This window comes from Camelus ferus, chromosome 11 (assembly GCF_009834535.1).
Source record: "Camelus ferus isolate YT-003-E chromosome 11, BCGSAC_Cfer_1.0, whole genome shotgun sequence".
Taxonomy (NCBI): domain Eukaryota; kingdom Metazoa; phylum Chordata; class Mammalia; order Artiodactyla; family Camelidae; genus Camelus; species Camelus ferus.
In genome coordinates this window covers 3,965,920-3,979,191 of record NC_045706.1, presented here as the reverse complement: position 1 = coordinate 3,979,191, position 13,272 = coordinate 3,965,920, and the positions used below count along the sequence as shown (strand labels likewise).

The 13,272-nt window shown below is 51.2% G+C and overlaps 1 long non-coding RNA gene across 2 annotated transcripts in view; it reads left to right on the top strand.

The window, feature by feature from the left end:
• LOC116666920 overlaps positions 1 to 12,902 on the top strand; it is a 63,739-nt gene extending 50,837 nt beyond the window's left edge. Inside the window, exons 3-4 of one of the 2 annotated variants that reach the window (XR_004323724.1) lie at positions 5,227 to 5,299; positions 6,155 to 12,902. This is a non-coding gene — a long non-coding RNA (uncharacterized LOC116666920). Of the gene's footprint in view, positions 1 to 5,226 lie in introns of both variants that reach the window. The other variant, XR_004323723.1, reaches the window with a different exon arrangement.
• Positions 12,903 to 13,272: the final 370 nt, after the last annotated feature.

Genomic DNA, 13,272 nt, shown 5'->3' with positions numbered 1-13,272 from the left:
GCAATTAGTATGCACTAATTGAGAATAATACTAATAACATTTTGAATTTGTGCCTAGAATGAGAGTTAAGGTGGGCCCCTTGCCAAACCTGGTATCTCTGGCTGCCGTCTTCAGATTGTCACACATCCATTTTGAGAGATGACAGTGGTGCTCTGTTTTGAAACATTAATTGCTGACATCTTTTATTGAGAGATTTTTGTAGCCTCACTTAGGCCTCTAATTTCACACAACATCTGCTATTGATGTCACCGATTTAAGTATTTAGAAACGAGAGAGGAAAGTAAGTGAAGAAAATAAAAATATACGTACCTCATTGCTGTGGAGGGACAAGGGTTTCACTTGGGCATTGAACACCTTCAGAGCCATCATACGGGTAATCAAATGTGTGCCACACTTTGCCAGTATCCTGGGCTGTCACATCTGCCATCACCACCTGTGATCATTTTCTTCCTCTTTTGCACTAAATAATCAATTACAAGATTCTGGGTTTTTCTCCCCTCACTCATTTATTACTGGCTCGAGACCTTGCTTCCGGTGGTGCCAGGGTGAGAGCACGAGAGCTTTCTGCTTCAGAGGACAGGGTGAAGGATTTGTGAATCATTATTAGCTGAGCTCCGGGTGAACACAGCCATTGACAAGGTTCTTGAATATCTGTTGGGAGAATGGTTTCAAAAATGTAGAAACTCATAAAACTTAACGCTGCTGAAGGCTTAGGGTTGAGCCAGGCTCTCTGAGCTACCGTTGGGAGTGTTACATTGTCACGGACCTTCTGGGCAGAATTTGGTATGTGCACCTCTTTACTGTTTAACTCAATATTTCCTGTTCTGGAAAGCCATTCTAAGAAAATGCTCAGCACCCAGCACATTCTAGAATCTCAAACTCAGTGAACTGAATGAAAATGTAAAGAATTATGTATATGTTACATAATTGTTTATATATATATATATATATATGAGCATTAATTAACCCCTGCCAAAGGAATCAATCTAAATGTTCAATAAAAGGGGAATCATTACATAATAGTGGAGTATTATGCAGTCACGAAAAAAGAGCCATACTGAGTTTCTAGTGGGGCTGATACAATTTCCAATGGTACTGTACTGATAAAATGTTAAGTTAAAAAGGAAGAGTATACAGCTCTGTGTACTGTAACCTCAAGATACACATGCATGGAAAAGAGAAGAGTGGTGAAATCACAGATGATTTTTATTCTTTAGACCATCTGTATTTTAAAAAATTTCCACAGTGAGCACATGGTCTATAGGTTTGTGTGTGTGTGTGTGTGTGTGTGTGTAACATAACATTTTAAACATGCATGTAGAAAGTTAAATACTCTTCAAAAAGTTCTCATTATACTGGGCAGTGTAAAAAGTATCAAGTCCTCTGTTGTTTTCAGGTCTGTCCTTATTAACAGCTGCTAGATTTTTCTTAGACAGAAGGTAGGCACCATATCTGATGGTCCTTGTGATATACACCTAATCCTAGTTGCATGTAAGGCAAATAGGAAATAGGATCAAAAGATTGTCTGGTCCTGTTGGGTATCTTAACAGGTGCAGCCTGAGGTCAGGTTGGGCCAGCAAAGCCATTCACAGAAGCCTTTGGCACAAGAGGAACTTGGGATGGAGGCTATCTCTGATGTAGGGTGGGTGTGCTCCAACCTTAGGTGTTGAACATCGTCAGGAAGCTCCTCATAGATGCTAAGTATCAGGCTCCACCCTGACCTACTGCATCATTACCTGCAATCAGTAAGGTTCCCAGGGGAGCCCTGAGGAAAATGCTACTGAAGAAGGTGTCTTGGGAGGATGGATGGCAGGACTTGGAACCCTGGGGAGAGTGACGTGTGTGCAGCCCCTCTTTTTGAGAAGGGGAGTTGGTGGTCACGGTGATTGCCTTTCTGTAGGTGGCAGGAATAAACTTCACCAGGTGTGTGTAACCTGCATCAGGCCTGTTGGGATGATGTGTGATTCAGAGTTCACTGAGCTGGTCATGAAGTGAGGTCTGGATGGGGGGACCCAGGGGAGTGCCGAATAATCCTGAACATCCCTTCGAGGGGTGTGTGGCTCCAGAACCCGGGCTGCAAAGGTGAGCGCCTCAGAGGGCGGAGCCCCTGGAATTTGTTGGCGGGCCTGCTTGCCTCAGGATGATGAAACTGGCTCATCTTATTTTTTTCCTAAAGAAAGAAATTGACAAAATCTGCCCAATGGGAGTTTCATGTGCCCATCAGCCAGGAGTCAGCTGAGCCCTCATCCCTTTAATTTGAGGTTTCTCCTTAGACAGCCCCTGTCAGATGCCCCCTGTGTCTGACCACATGCAGCAAACCCACCTATGGATCCAAGTTAAGCTGGGGGGTAGCCGACACCTGTCCTCAGACCCGTGCTGGTTCCGGTAGAAGAAAGCCAGAAAACAAGTACAGTCTGCAAGCCTTTTACAAAGAATGAACAGACTCGATCTAAGGGCAGAACATCAGCGGATACTAGGAGCTTCCTTTTTGCTTTTGACATTATTTTTTTTCTTTCCGATGATAACTTAGTTTTCTTTGAATGTTCCTGGCCCAAAAAGAGTGTGAATTAGGTACCTACCCTCTTTGACTTTTTGCTCAGGTCTGTCTGAGGGGCCTGTGTTTTTAAAGAAGTTGACATTTCATCCTGTTGGAGACCCGGTCCAGGCTCCGGGCACAGAACCGCTTGCTTGGGGAGCGACGTGTCCACGTTCCTTCCTAGAAGGGTAACTTCTGTCAGTAGTGTTTTAACTCAGCCCCCACCAAGTACACCCACCACCACCCTCACCCCAGATGTCATCAGCCAGAAACGCCTCCAGGGCAAGCTGAAACTTGACCCGTTTCTAGCTGACTTAAACAACAGAAGCCACACACTGTCTTCCATTAACTCTTGGAATCTAGAATCAGCAGCAGGGGTGGGGTGTCGCTGGAACCCAAAGCGGTATCAGTAGTTCTGGCCCAAACACACCTCCACCCCATGCTTGCTGGAAGTCTGAACCCCTCCAGGAGGACCGCACATCCCAGGGCTGGGGGCTTGAGGCCAGCTCTGTTGGCCACCCCTCCCAGTTCTCGCTTCTGCTCTCCCTGAGTCACTCTGGTTTGGAGGGGGTCACTATCCTGCACACAGCTGTCTCCGTCTGCACCTCCTTTCCCCTCATCTCTGCTCACTCTCCCCACCCAGCCTCCCCAGAGCCTCCGACTCCCGCCCACAGGGACTCACGGACACCTTCTAGTGCCCGTGATCATACGGCTCTCACCCTGGGACGCTACTATTAGCAAGGAATTAACTGCGACTCTTCGCCCCTGACCGAAAAGGAAAAAAAAGTGTGAATTAGTGGCTGTCACCTGGGCCTGGGGCCTGGAAGCTGTGAATCCCGCAGGCCTGGCCGTGGCCTCTCGGAGCCCAGCGAAGTGAGCAGTGGCTCGTGCCTGACTCTGCCTGGAGCTGGGCTGGCTGGGCGCGGCCGGGTCTGAGTCCCTGACCGCACTGGACCGTCCCAGGTGTGGATGAGCGGACCCGCTGTCCACACGGGCTGTGTGTGGTTCCCTCAGGTCTGGAGGGAGACCCGGGTCCTGGACGGACGCGGCCTCTGCATTTAGGCTTCGGTTTTCCGAGGGCAGGGCCGGCGGTCTCACTGGCACCTTTGCCTGATGCTCAGAGCTGCTCATAACCTTTTCCAGTCATACAGGCTTCCACGTGGGAGACGTTCCTCATCCCTCAGTGTCCCCGTCACAGAGAATAATGTCACGGCGCAGCACACCGCCCCCGGCAGAGCCGGGAGCCCGCCCGGCGTTTCTGAGCCTGGCTCCTGCCGGTCCCACCCCTTCTCCCTGGGTAGGCCTTTGTTATCCCGGGGTCTCCATTTCCATCGTGCTCGTGGCACAGACAGAAGAAGGGAAGACCTGTAACTTGAATCACAAACACCTTGACACTTTGTCCCAGCGTGTCCCCGAGGCTCATGCCAGGGAACAAGACAGCCCATTCGGATGTCTTAGCAGGTGGCGTCTGCGGTGCCTGAGGGCCCGCGCTGTGTGGGAGCAGAGACGGACTCCCCCGGGGGCTGTTGCGGCCCGTCCTCAGGACTAGGTCCTGCGGATAAAGAGGGGGGCTAACAGCAAGTGAGGCGGACGCACGAGTGTTGAGTGTGCAGTTCGTAAGTGTACGTAAAAATGCCCCGGAAATAGACGGGGGAGCAAACTGACTCAGGCGGGAGGTGCAGAGGCGGGGAAAACGGCCTCTGGAGCGTAGGGTTGTGCTGGGCTGGGCCGGCTTGCGCTGCAGTGACGGGCCGGCCCACATCTCCGTGGCTTGAACTGTAAAGGCTGTTTGTTCATCTGACAAACGAGGGAAGGAGGCTCGCCCTGCTGAGGTGTGCTGGGTCCAAGAGGACAGGTATTTAGGAATGACGGACGTGTTTCCTGGTGAAATGGTATCTCTTGCCAGAACACCTTTGCTCGAGTGCCTGTGGGGCACGGGGTCCCAAAGCAGACGCTTAAGACAATAAAGCCAGCCTCATGCAGGGCGAAGGGTGGCAGGAAAAACGGCTCCAGATCACACTGCACTTTCAAGTGGGGGGGCCCTGAGGTTCACAGCTGGTCTCATGTGTCCCCTTGTCCCTGCCCTGTCAGACTTTCGGCAGATTTTCCGGCCAGCATGAGCTCTGAGAGCTCAGTGGGTGAGAGGATGTGCTGCCAGGGGAGATGGGCTGAACTTGAGACCCCCCCCCCACCCCTCCAGAGATGCATTCAGTTAAACCACCTGAGCTCCTTAATCTCAGTCTTGAGTGCTCACTGCATTGGGCCAGTGAGCTAGTTTGGAGTGACAAATAGCTGAAACTGATCAGTTCTGACAGTGGAAGTTGGCTTCTTGCCCATGTGACAGTCCTGAGAGGGTGCCCTGGATAGCCGGGGTGGCCTCTAGGGGAGGGCTGTACCTGGGCGGCTCCATGGCTGGACACGGAGGTCACATCCGACTGGAAGGAGCCAAGCACAGAGGAACACAGAACACAGGTTTATTGCCAAGCCCAGATGTCGCCCGCTGGGCTCATGTTCCACAGCAGACAGAGTCACACGGCTGCACCGACGTGTAAGAGGGGCCGGGAAATGTAGCCTCGAATGTGCCAAAGAAGGGGCAATAATGGAGCCTTATGAGGGGCACCTGGACCGAAAGGGCTTCATCCAAGTCACAGGCTATTCTGGAATCATTTCTTTCTTCCCTGCTTGTCTAGGAAAACAGTGAACTGGACCATTCACGGCAGACAAACAGAACATGGAATCATCAAGAATGCTGCCGAGATTAGGGTGAGCACATTCCCCTTGGAACCAGGCCGTGTGTCTGCTCATGAAAGTCACATTCCACAGGGAGCGGTCGTTACTTCCCGAGGGCAAATCCACTCCCGGAGACTAAGCGCCACCCCTGCCCTCTGGGGCGCCTCGTCCCCATCCGGGCAAGCAGAGGGCGGTGCCTCCTCGATCCTGTGGTCACCGCTGCCAATTCCAGTGCGCAGGGCTGGTGCAGGGCTCCTGGAATCCGCGGGGACTCGGCACCACGTCACCGACTCCAGCCACTCCCCGTGGTCCACACCAGAGCCCATCTGGCCTGTCAGAGGGGCCACCTGACCATAAATCCACTTCGTGGAGTACAAACTTCTTCCCATAGTGGCGGACAGTCATCAGCGCTTGACTTTCTATCCAGTGATTTCATGAACAGGTGTCTTTACAGAGCAACAGGAATCACTGTATTTGTTGAATCTACTTGGGTTTATTTAAAAATATTTGTTGTATGCATGGGAACGCAGCTGGGCTTGGGGTTTTGCTGCCTGTGGCTTGCCTCTGGAGGTCCGCCAAACGGCCCCCCGTGTGACATCGCCCAGCCATCTGATTACGGCTGAGACGGCAAGTACCACAGCGCTACCTGACTCTGTCTGTGTTCCCACTTGTCTAACATCATCCGAATTCCATTGAACATAATCACGTAAGGTAGAATGTGTTTAAACTGCTAATGGACTGGGTCATTGACTTTAACAATGTTCTCAATACTACATTTAATTACTGTGCAAGCTCTTCTTCAAGGGCACGTTTCCGGGGATCCGCTGGAATTATGTTAAGTGTACTTCGGCAGACAGTAATGCATGAAACAGCTCTTTCATAATTTAGGAGAAGAACACGGTGCTTCTGTGGTGAAGAGGAAGAGGCAGGTGGCCCTGCACGCACACACGGGCACACAGCCATGCTGACAGCAGTCCCGCGCCACTGGGAGGCATTCAGCGATGCTCGGGAGAAGATGCAGGCGCCCCGGCAGCAGGTGGTGCCAAGTCGTGCAGCACGGGGGCTGGACACCGCGGGGAGCACCCCGGAGGAAAGGGCTCCAGTGGAAGGGGCTGCTGCTCTTTCTGGGAAGAACGTGAGGAACCCAGGCCACCCTTCCAGGCAAGAGAGGGATCCTGAGCTGGCCCATCGAGAGTCCCGTATGGGGCTTGGTGGGGACACATTCAGTCTGGGGAGACTGAGCAGAGTTTAACAATGGGGCTGTTTGCCTGTTGTGGGTGGGATTTCAGGGAACCTAGGGAGAGTGATGTACCTCTGGGCTGGTCACCAGGGTCATGGCCACCCTTAGGCTGGGGTGCAGGGAAAGTGGCCAACAGAACTGGAGAGAGAGTGTCACGGAGAGGGCGGCCCGACAGAAGCTGTGGCTGACGGTGGAGGGAGGCCTCCCTCCATGGCGACATGACAGTGGGGAGGCTGGGGTCCCCACTCCCCCTGCACCTCTGAGTCTCCTGCAGGGCCCCTCCTGGGTGAGCCCCACTAGGAGCTGAAGGAGCCCGGGATGCATCCAGGCTGGTCTGCCTCCCGGGCACCGGGCAGGGGGTGGGGTGGGGGAGGAGAAATGAGGCCGGCGTGATGGGGAGGGAACAAGAGGCCGGCTCTCCTGATCAGAGGGCAGCGGGCGCCGAGCCTCGCGGGTAGTTCACACTCTGCCTTGCAGCCCAGGGAGACTCTGCAGAGCTGAGCAGCAGGAGGCGGGGCTCAGCCCTGCCAGTGGCGAGAACAGGGAAGGGCCTTGAAGTGGAAAGAAACTCAGTGAAAGGTGGTTGTGATGATCTGTTTCCACTGTCAATGCTGAGAAGGTGGGAGTGGGTGGGTCTTGTGTTAGTTACCTAGTGCTGTGTGACAGTGTTACTACAATCTTAACAGCTCAAAATGGTTTATTAAATCTCACAGTTTCTGTTCATCCAAAGTAAGACAGAGCTTAGCTGGGCTTCATTGCAGGTGTTGGTGCCAGGACTGTGTTCTCATCCGAAGGCTCAGCTAAGGACATTTCTGCTTCCAAAATCATGTTTGTTGGTAGCATTCATTCTCTTGCAGTGGAAGGACTGAGACCCTAAGTTTCTGGCTGGCTGGAGACCACCCTCGGAGACTTGCAGTGTGGCTCTCTCCGTAGGTCATCTCACAAAGCCAGCAAGGGAGAGCGTGTCCCAGCAAGGCCAAGGCTACAACGATATGCAACATAATCGTGTGTACGTAAGCCCAGGTTTCCTGTCGCTTTGCCGTGTTCTTCTGGCTGCAAGTAAGTCACAGGTTCCCCCACATCCCAGGGGTGGGGAGGGGTCCTACACAAGGGTGTGAACACCATCAGGGAGAACCGTGGAGTCTGCCCACCACAGGCCCCAAGACACACGTCAAGGGTTGTCATTAAAAACAAACAAACAAACACAAAACGAAAACTGAACACCCAATATAAGCTTTTATGTGTGTGTGTGTCTAAATCTTCTCTTTTTTCTTAAAAAAAGAAGAGGCAAGTAAGGATTTCAGTTACATGCAGGGTCTGTTGGTTTGAAGTACATTATTTCCCTAAGTTGTGGCATCAGAATCCAATTATGTTACTCTAAGAAAAAGAGCCATGCAAAAATCCCCAAAGTATATTTGAGACCCCCCTGGGGTTTCCACTGGCCTCAGTAAGAGAAACAGTCACTTCAGAAACTGAAATTTTATTCCATAGACATGGCTTTTGATGGGAACTTATGGTAAAAGAGGTTTTTATATTGCAAAAATAATTTTTTTTTTAGGTTTGCAGCCAAATGACAACAGAAAAAAATTAAAAATTCTCAAGTAACTTACAAAACTCCCTGAAATACATCTGTGAACCTCTGGCCTTGGACACTATTATGAGAAATATTATTTCAACCATTAATCTCATTGTGCACAATTCTACTAATAATGTCAGATTTATAGAGATCATAACATTTACGTTTTAGGAGACGTAAAGAGAATTGTGAACAAGTTGGTTTTTGGCTTACAACGTTGTCCAGGTTGAACCACAAGTAGACCACGGGAAAAAATGTAGATAGTAACTAGATATTTTGCTAGTTGTTTTAAAACTGAATTTAAAGCATCTGTCTATATGCTTTTATGTAACTAGACACCAGGGCAATTAGTTGACCTTCTAATTTTTTCAGCTTCATCTGAACTTTTTAATAAAACATACTCATTATTTTCTCAGCTATTTGTTTCACGCATCTGCAAGGCGCATGAGTTAAACATGTTAATTGTAATAAATAGAAGAGAAGAGAAGCAGCAGGTGTTCCCTCCCAGGTCCCACAAATAACCTGATCCTTTAAATGGCTGTAGTGTTTTGGCTGCCGCTAGGCCAGATTACAGGCTCTGCACGGGGACCTTTCCGGGGTGTTGTCTCTGAAAGGTCCGCCAAGTATGTGGTGCTTTGTCCCGGGAAGTCTGGGGAGATGGGGGTGTCACCGCCACTCCCTGGCCAGCTGGAACCCAGACAGATTCCCGGGCAACTCTGAGGTCAAGGGAAAGGGACATACTTGGGAAGAGAGCTTGCTTGTCTGGAAGAGAGGAGGCATTCACCTGCCCAGCCCAGGGACGAGGGCCGCAGGAGGGCGGGCCGGGTTGCCAGGGCCCAGGGCACCAGCTCCCTTCCGCCAGGAGCCCCTGAAGCTCCTTCCTCCTTGCGCTGGCAAGCCCGCATTCTGTGACTTCAGAGCATCTGATCCCTTTCCTTCTAAAAACTTTGCATTTTGACTGGAGAGAACCAGTTGAAACAAACCTGAGGGAGATGGCTAACCAAAGAGCGTTTTAATTACTTGTTTGCATTTAGACCCTCGCGAAGAGCTGTCCGGAGGGCCTGTTGGAGCGAAAGGCTACATGTGGTGCCTTTGAAGACCTGCAGTTTTGCTAGCTTTTCTAGAGATTTCTTTTTATTTTACCTCTTTGGGATTATCTTGGCCTCCTGACTCTGTGGATTAGAGTTTCCACTGGTTTTGGAAAATTCTCACTCATGATCTGGTCAAATAAATATTTCCTACTCTGCTTTTTCCTCTCTCCGGGGGCTCTGACCACACATACGTGCGGCTGTCGAACTTCGTTCCCTACGTGCCGGACCCTCCCTCCCGAGCTCTGTGTGTCTTTTCTGGGTCTGTGCTGAGCTCTGGGCGTTTGGGCCTGGCTTTCTGCTGGCTCACGGGCTTTCTTGGTCATTGTGCGTTCTTCTGCCAAGTGTGTCCGTCGGTTTTGTTAAACTTTCAGTCACTGTGGCTTCCATTTCTAGAAACTCTGTGGTCCTTTCTTGAATCTGCCACGTCATCCTTTTCTTGTTTTTCATTCTCTGCAGATTTCAAGCTTGTGGCTTATTTCTCGTGCCTGTCTGAAGTTCAACAGCCAGGTCTGCCAGGGCGGGTTCTGCTGTTGATTGTCCCTGTTCTTTGTTGCCTAATTCCCCGTGTGGCCCGTGAACATTTACTCTGCAGTCTGTGGGACCGTGCCCTCCTGGGACAGGTGCTGGCTGGGGCCCACGTTCTTGTCTGAGCTTCCCTGTCTCACCTGGGTCTGGGGCACAGCTACGCACTTGGCTGCTCTGGGGTCACAACCTCTGAGGGACAGGACACTATTCCTGTCCCCAGGGTGCCTCTTCTGTGGTCCCCTGAGATGAGGAAGGGAAGGGCTGTGTTGGTGTTTGCCTCACACCGTCAAAAGCAGCCCACGCCCAGAAGGGCAGGCTCCGCTGAGGTCCTCAGGGTTCATAATTCCTGCTTCTCTGGGTAATTCCAGAACATGATCCAGGACCTCTACTACCTTTTCAGTCCTCTTCTTTCAAGGGGATGGCTACTTTGTGAAGAAGCATTTTTTATTGTTTTTAGTCAGAGCTAGTCCCAGTTTATAGCTGCCATCCTTGGTACAGGATCTTCCCTGTTGACTGATAGACTTTAGGTTCTGGAAGGGGCTATGTTTTTCAAATTTCAAATGAAAATGTTTGATTAAATTTTTATATTCAAATTTAAATTTAATTTAATTAATTTTAAAATGCATATTTAAAGCATAAAACGCTGCCTCTTGATTTCCAGTTGTGTAGTAATAAGACGTCAATTAATTGTAGAATCTTTTCTGTACTCCTGGGATTTCAAACCCCTCAAAAAATACAGACATTTAACGTTGCAAAGGAGAAATCTGAAGCCAGCCTGACTTTTGTAAGCAACTTCTTTTCATTTTCACTTTTGTTTTTGTTTCCTGCATGGATGCTGGCCATTTTTTTGTTATTAATTCTCAAAACTTGAGACGTCGGTCAATGTATGTCTATGAGGTTTAGTTAGTGCAAATCCAGTTTTTTGCTAGTGAGGAGCCCGTTTCAGACTTTAGACTCAAGGTTTCCTGCCTCCTCCATCTTTAGGAAGATGTGTTTGGCTTCTGTTCCATTTATCCTGGGCCCTTCTTCATGGAAAGCGAGCGTCTACATGTCCCAGTCTCGTTCTCTGCTCTTGTTGGTCGTGTTCTGTCTCACAATGGACGTTAACTGTTCTGCTCTCCTCCTCTCGGGCCTTGGAAGGTCATGAGTCATGTCTTGGTCTGATGTTTTCTTGGGGGATCACTTGCCTCGTTTAGAGCCTCCGGCCCTGCTTTACTCAGTGTCAACCTCAGTTTTTCTTTAATTTGTTCTTCATTGGCTCCCTTTGAATTCTTTACCGCCTTTCACCCTGTTGGTTATTTGTTCACCCTTCATCTCTTGTTTCTGAAAGTTCTTCTGTTTTTTAAACATGCTTTTGAGGGTTCCAATCAATGCTATTCAACTTTCCTGAAGTTTATTTTGTACTTTTTTAAAACATATTTTCAAAGGTGCTCTTTTTCTGTATTGTAAGTATTCCTTGTTTTTTAATGTCACGAAATCGCTGGGGTTTGTTTTCCCTTCTTATGATTGAATGAGGAATGGTCTCTCCAGGGCTGGTGCATGGCCGTGAAAAGACTGGGGGCCCCCGCCTTCCCTGTGACACTGATGCTCCCCTCATCCTCTGGCCAGAGCGTCAGAGGATCCAGCCGTGTTCTAGGAGGTCCGCACCCCACCCCGAGGGGTGGAGGGGGGTGCGGGCCGTCCCGGCGGACAGGCCCCTCCCTTGCAGATCCCCCCACGCTGCTCATCCGTGTACCTGTGCCCTCACCAGTGTGGACCTGCTCCCTCTCTGCGCAGTGACTGCACGTGGTGCAGAGCTCGGAAATAAGGCAGTGTGGCTCCTGCCTGTGTGGACCTGTATCACAGGAGGAGAAACAAATATCCACAACTAACCCCAGAGTTCAGTTCCCCAGCTCAGCCTCGTGAGAGCTGCAGGGCAGCCCCGGGGCCTGGGTCTTCCCTCCCCGCTGGCTTTTGCCGCCTGACAAGGTGTGAGTTCTCGACAGAAACAGGATGCCCTCAGTGCCGACGGGGTGCCACTTACATTCTGCCTGGTACTTCAGGTGGGAGCTCCCCCCCATGGAATCTTGCTTGGTGAGTGGTTGAATGAACCAGGGGGCCTTCCAGTGGCGGGGGGGTTGCCCCAGTTTTGTTCCCGGGAGGAGAGGCGCCTCCCAGATGGAGCACTCCCTGCAGGCCCGCGTTCCGCGCCCGAGCCCCCTGGCCGGGGGAGGGCTGTGGGAGGGTAACCACCCCCCCCAGTGTTTTCTTCACTGTGTTTGGTTTCCATCTGTACTTTTGTTAGTGTTTTGGTGAGATAAGTAGTTAGACACCTGTGCCAAGTTCACTGCTTTACTGAGAAGGTTTGCTGAGTTTTTTAAAGCTTGGGGACCTGCAGGCACTGTCTTCAGTGTTACTAAAAGACAAGGCTCTTCCGCTGGAGATGCCTCAGCGTTGTGTAGCGGAGCTAACTGTGGACTCTGACTCCCCATCCTTCTTGCACTGGCTCCGTATCTCTTCTCCTTGGGTCTCGGTTTGCTCACTCACACAAGAAGGACCATGGATCTGGGCATTAGGGCTAGAAGGGGTCTTGGATGCTCTGTAAGTTATGTGAGAAGAGCTTCTATCAGAATGAAGGTGCCGTTCTGGGAGAGCTGGAGAGGAAGAGCGCCATCAGAGGACGGAGAAACGTGAGAGGGGACAGGAGACGCGATGAGCAGAAGCCGTCGGCAGCATGTGACAGGTGAACAGCGGTCCAGGGGCAGTGCCACACGGAAGGGCTCGCAAAGCAAACAGCGGCCCTCCAGCTCACGTGTCTGGCCGGCTTTGCATGGAGCGTGGAACAAAGACCCCATAGCTCCCCGTTCTGAAGGCGGGCGCCTCTGCACCCCCGGTTCCTGATTCTGGCGTGACTGCCGGGGGCACAGTGCGAGCCATGCCAGCGTGCGCGTGCGCCCCCCCGCCTTGCTCGGCGCTTGGCGGGCAGCGCTGTGCGCCGGGACGGGGAGGCCGTGCTTTCCGCTTGGACTCCTTACTCTTGTCAGTTCTATGAGCGTTTTCTTGACTCTCGTAGATGTTGATATTTATTCTGTAGAAACTATGAATTTTGAACCAACATTTCTTTTAACCCAGTGAGCTCCAATTCAATGTGCTAAGTATTCATTGCACTCTAACAGGAAATCTTGTTTGCTAAGAATGTTTGGGGGAAAAGAAATAAAAACTTGTCCTGGAGTCTGTGTATCTGCTGTTTTTCTGGTGCTGTCTGTCTGGCCTTCCCTGGGTGGCTGCTGGGTGCGCCTTTGCAAGGATCGTGCAGAGAGAGAGGGCAGGGTGGTCCAAGGGGCGGCCCTGGTGGTCTCTCAGGTCGGGTCAGAGTGCTCAGAGGCCCTCACGACCCAGACTGGTGAGCGGCGCATAGACGCATCACTGTTCACGGGTGCCTGGCCTGACCCCTGTGCTCAGCTGGCTCTGCTCCAGCCCAGGGGGCATGCCCTCTTCCGTGTCTGGCTGCTTTCTCGAAGAGCGTGCAGCAGCCCAGCCCCAGGTGTGCGTGGGTCAGTGACCCTCCCGCTCCCAGATAGGTCTAGATAGAGAG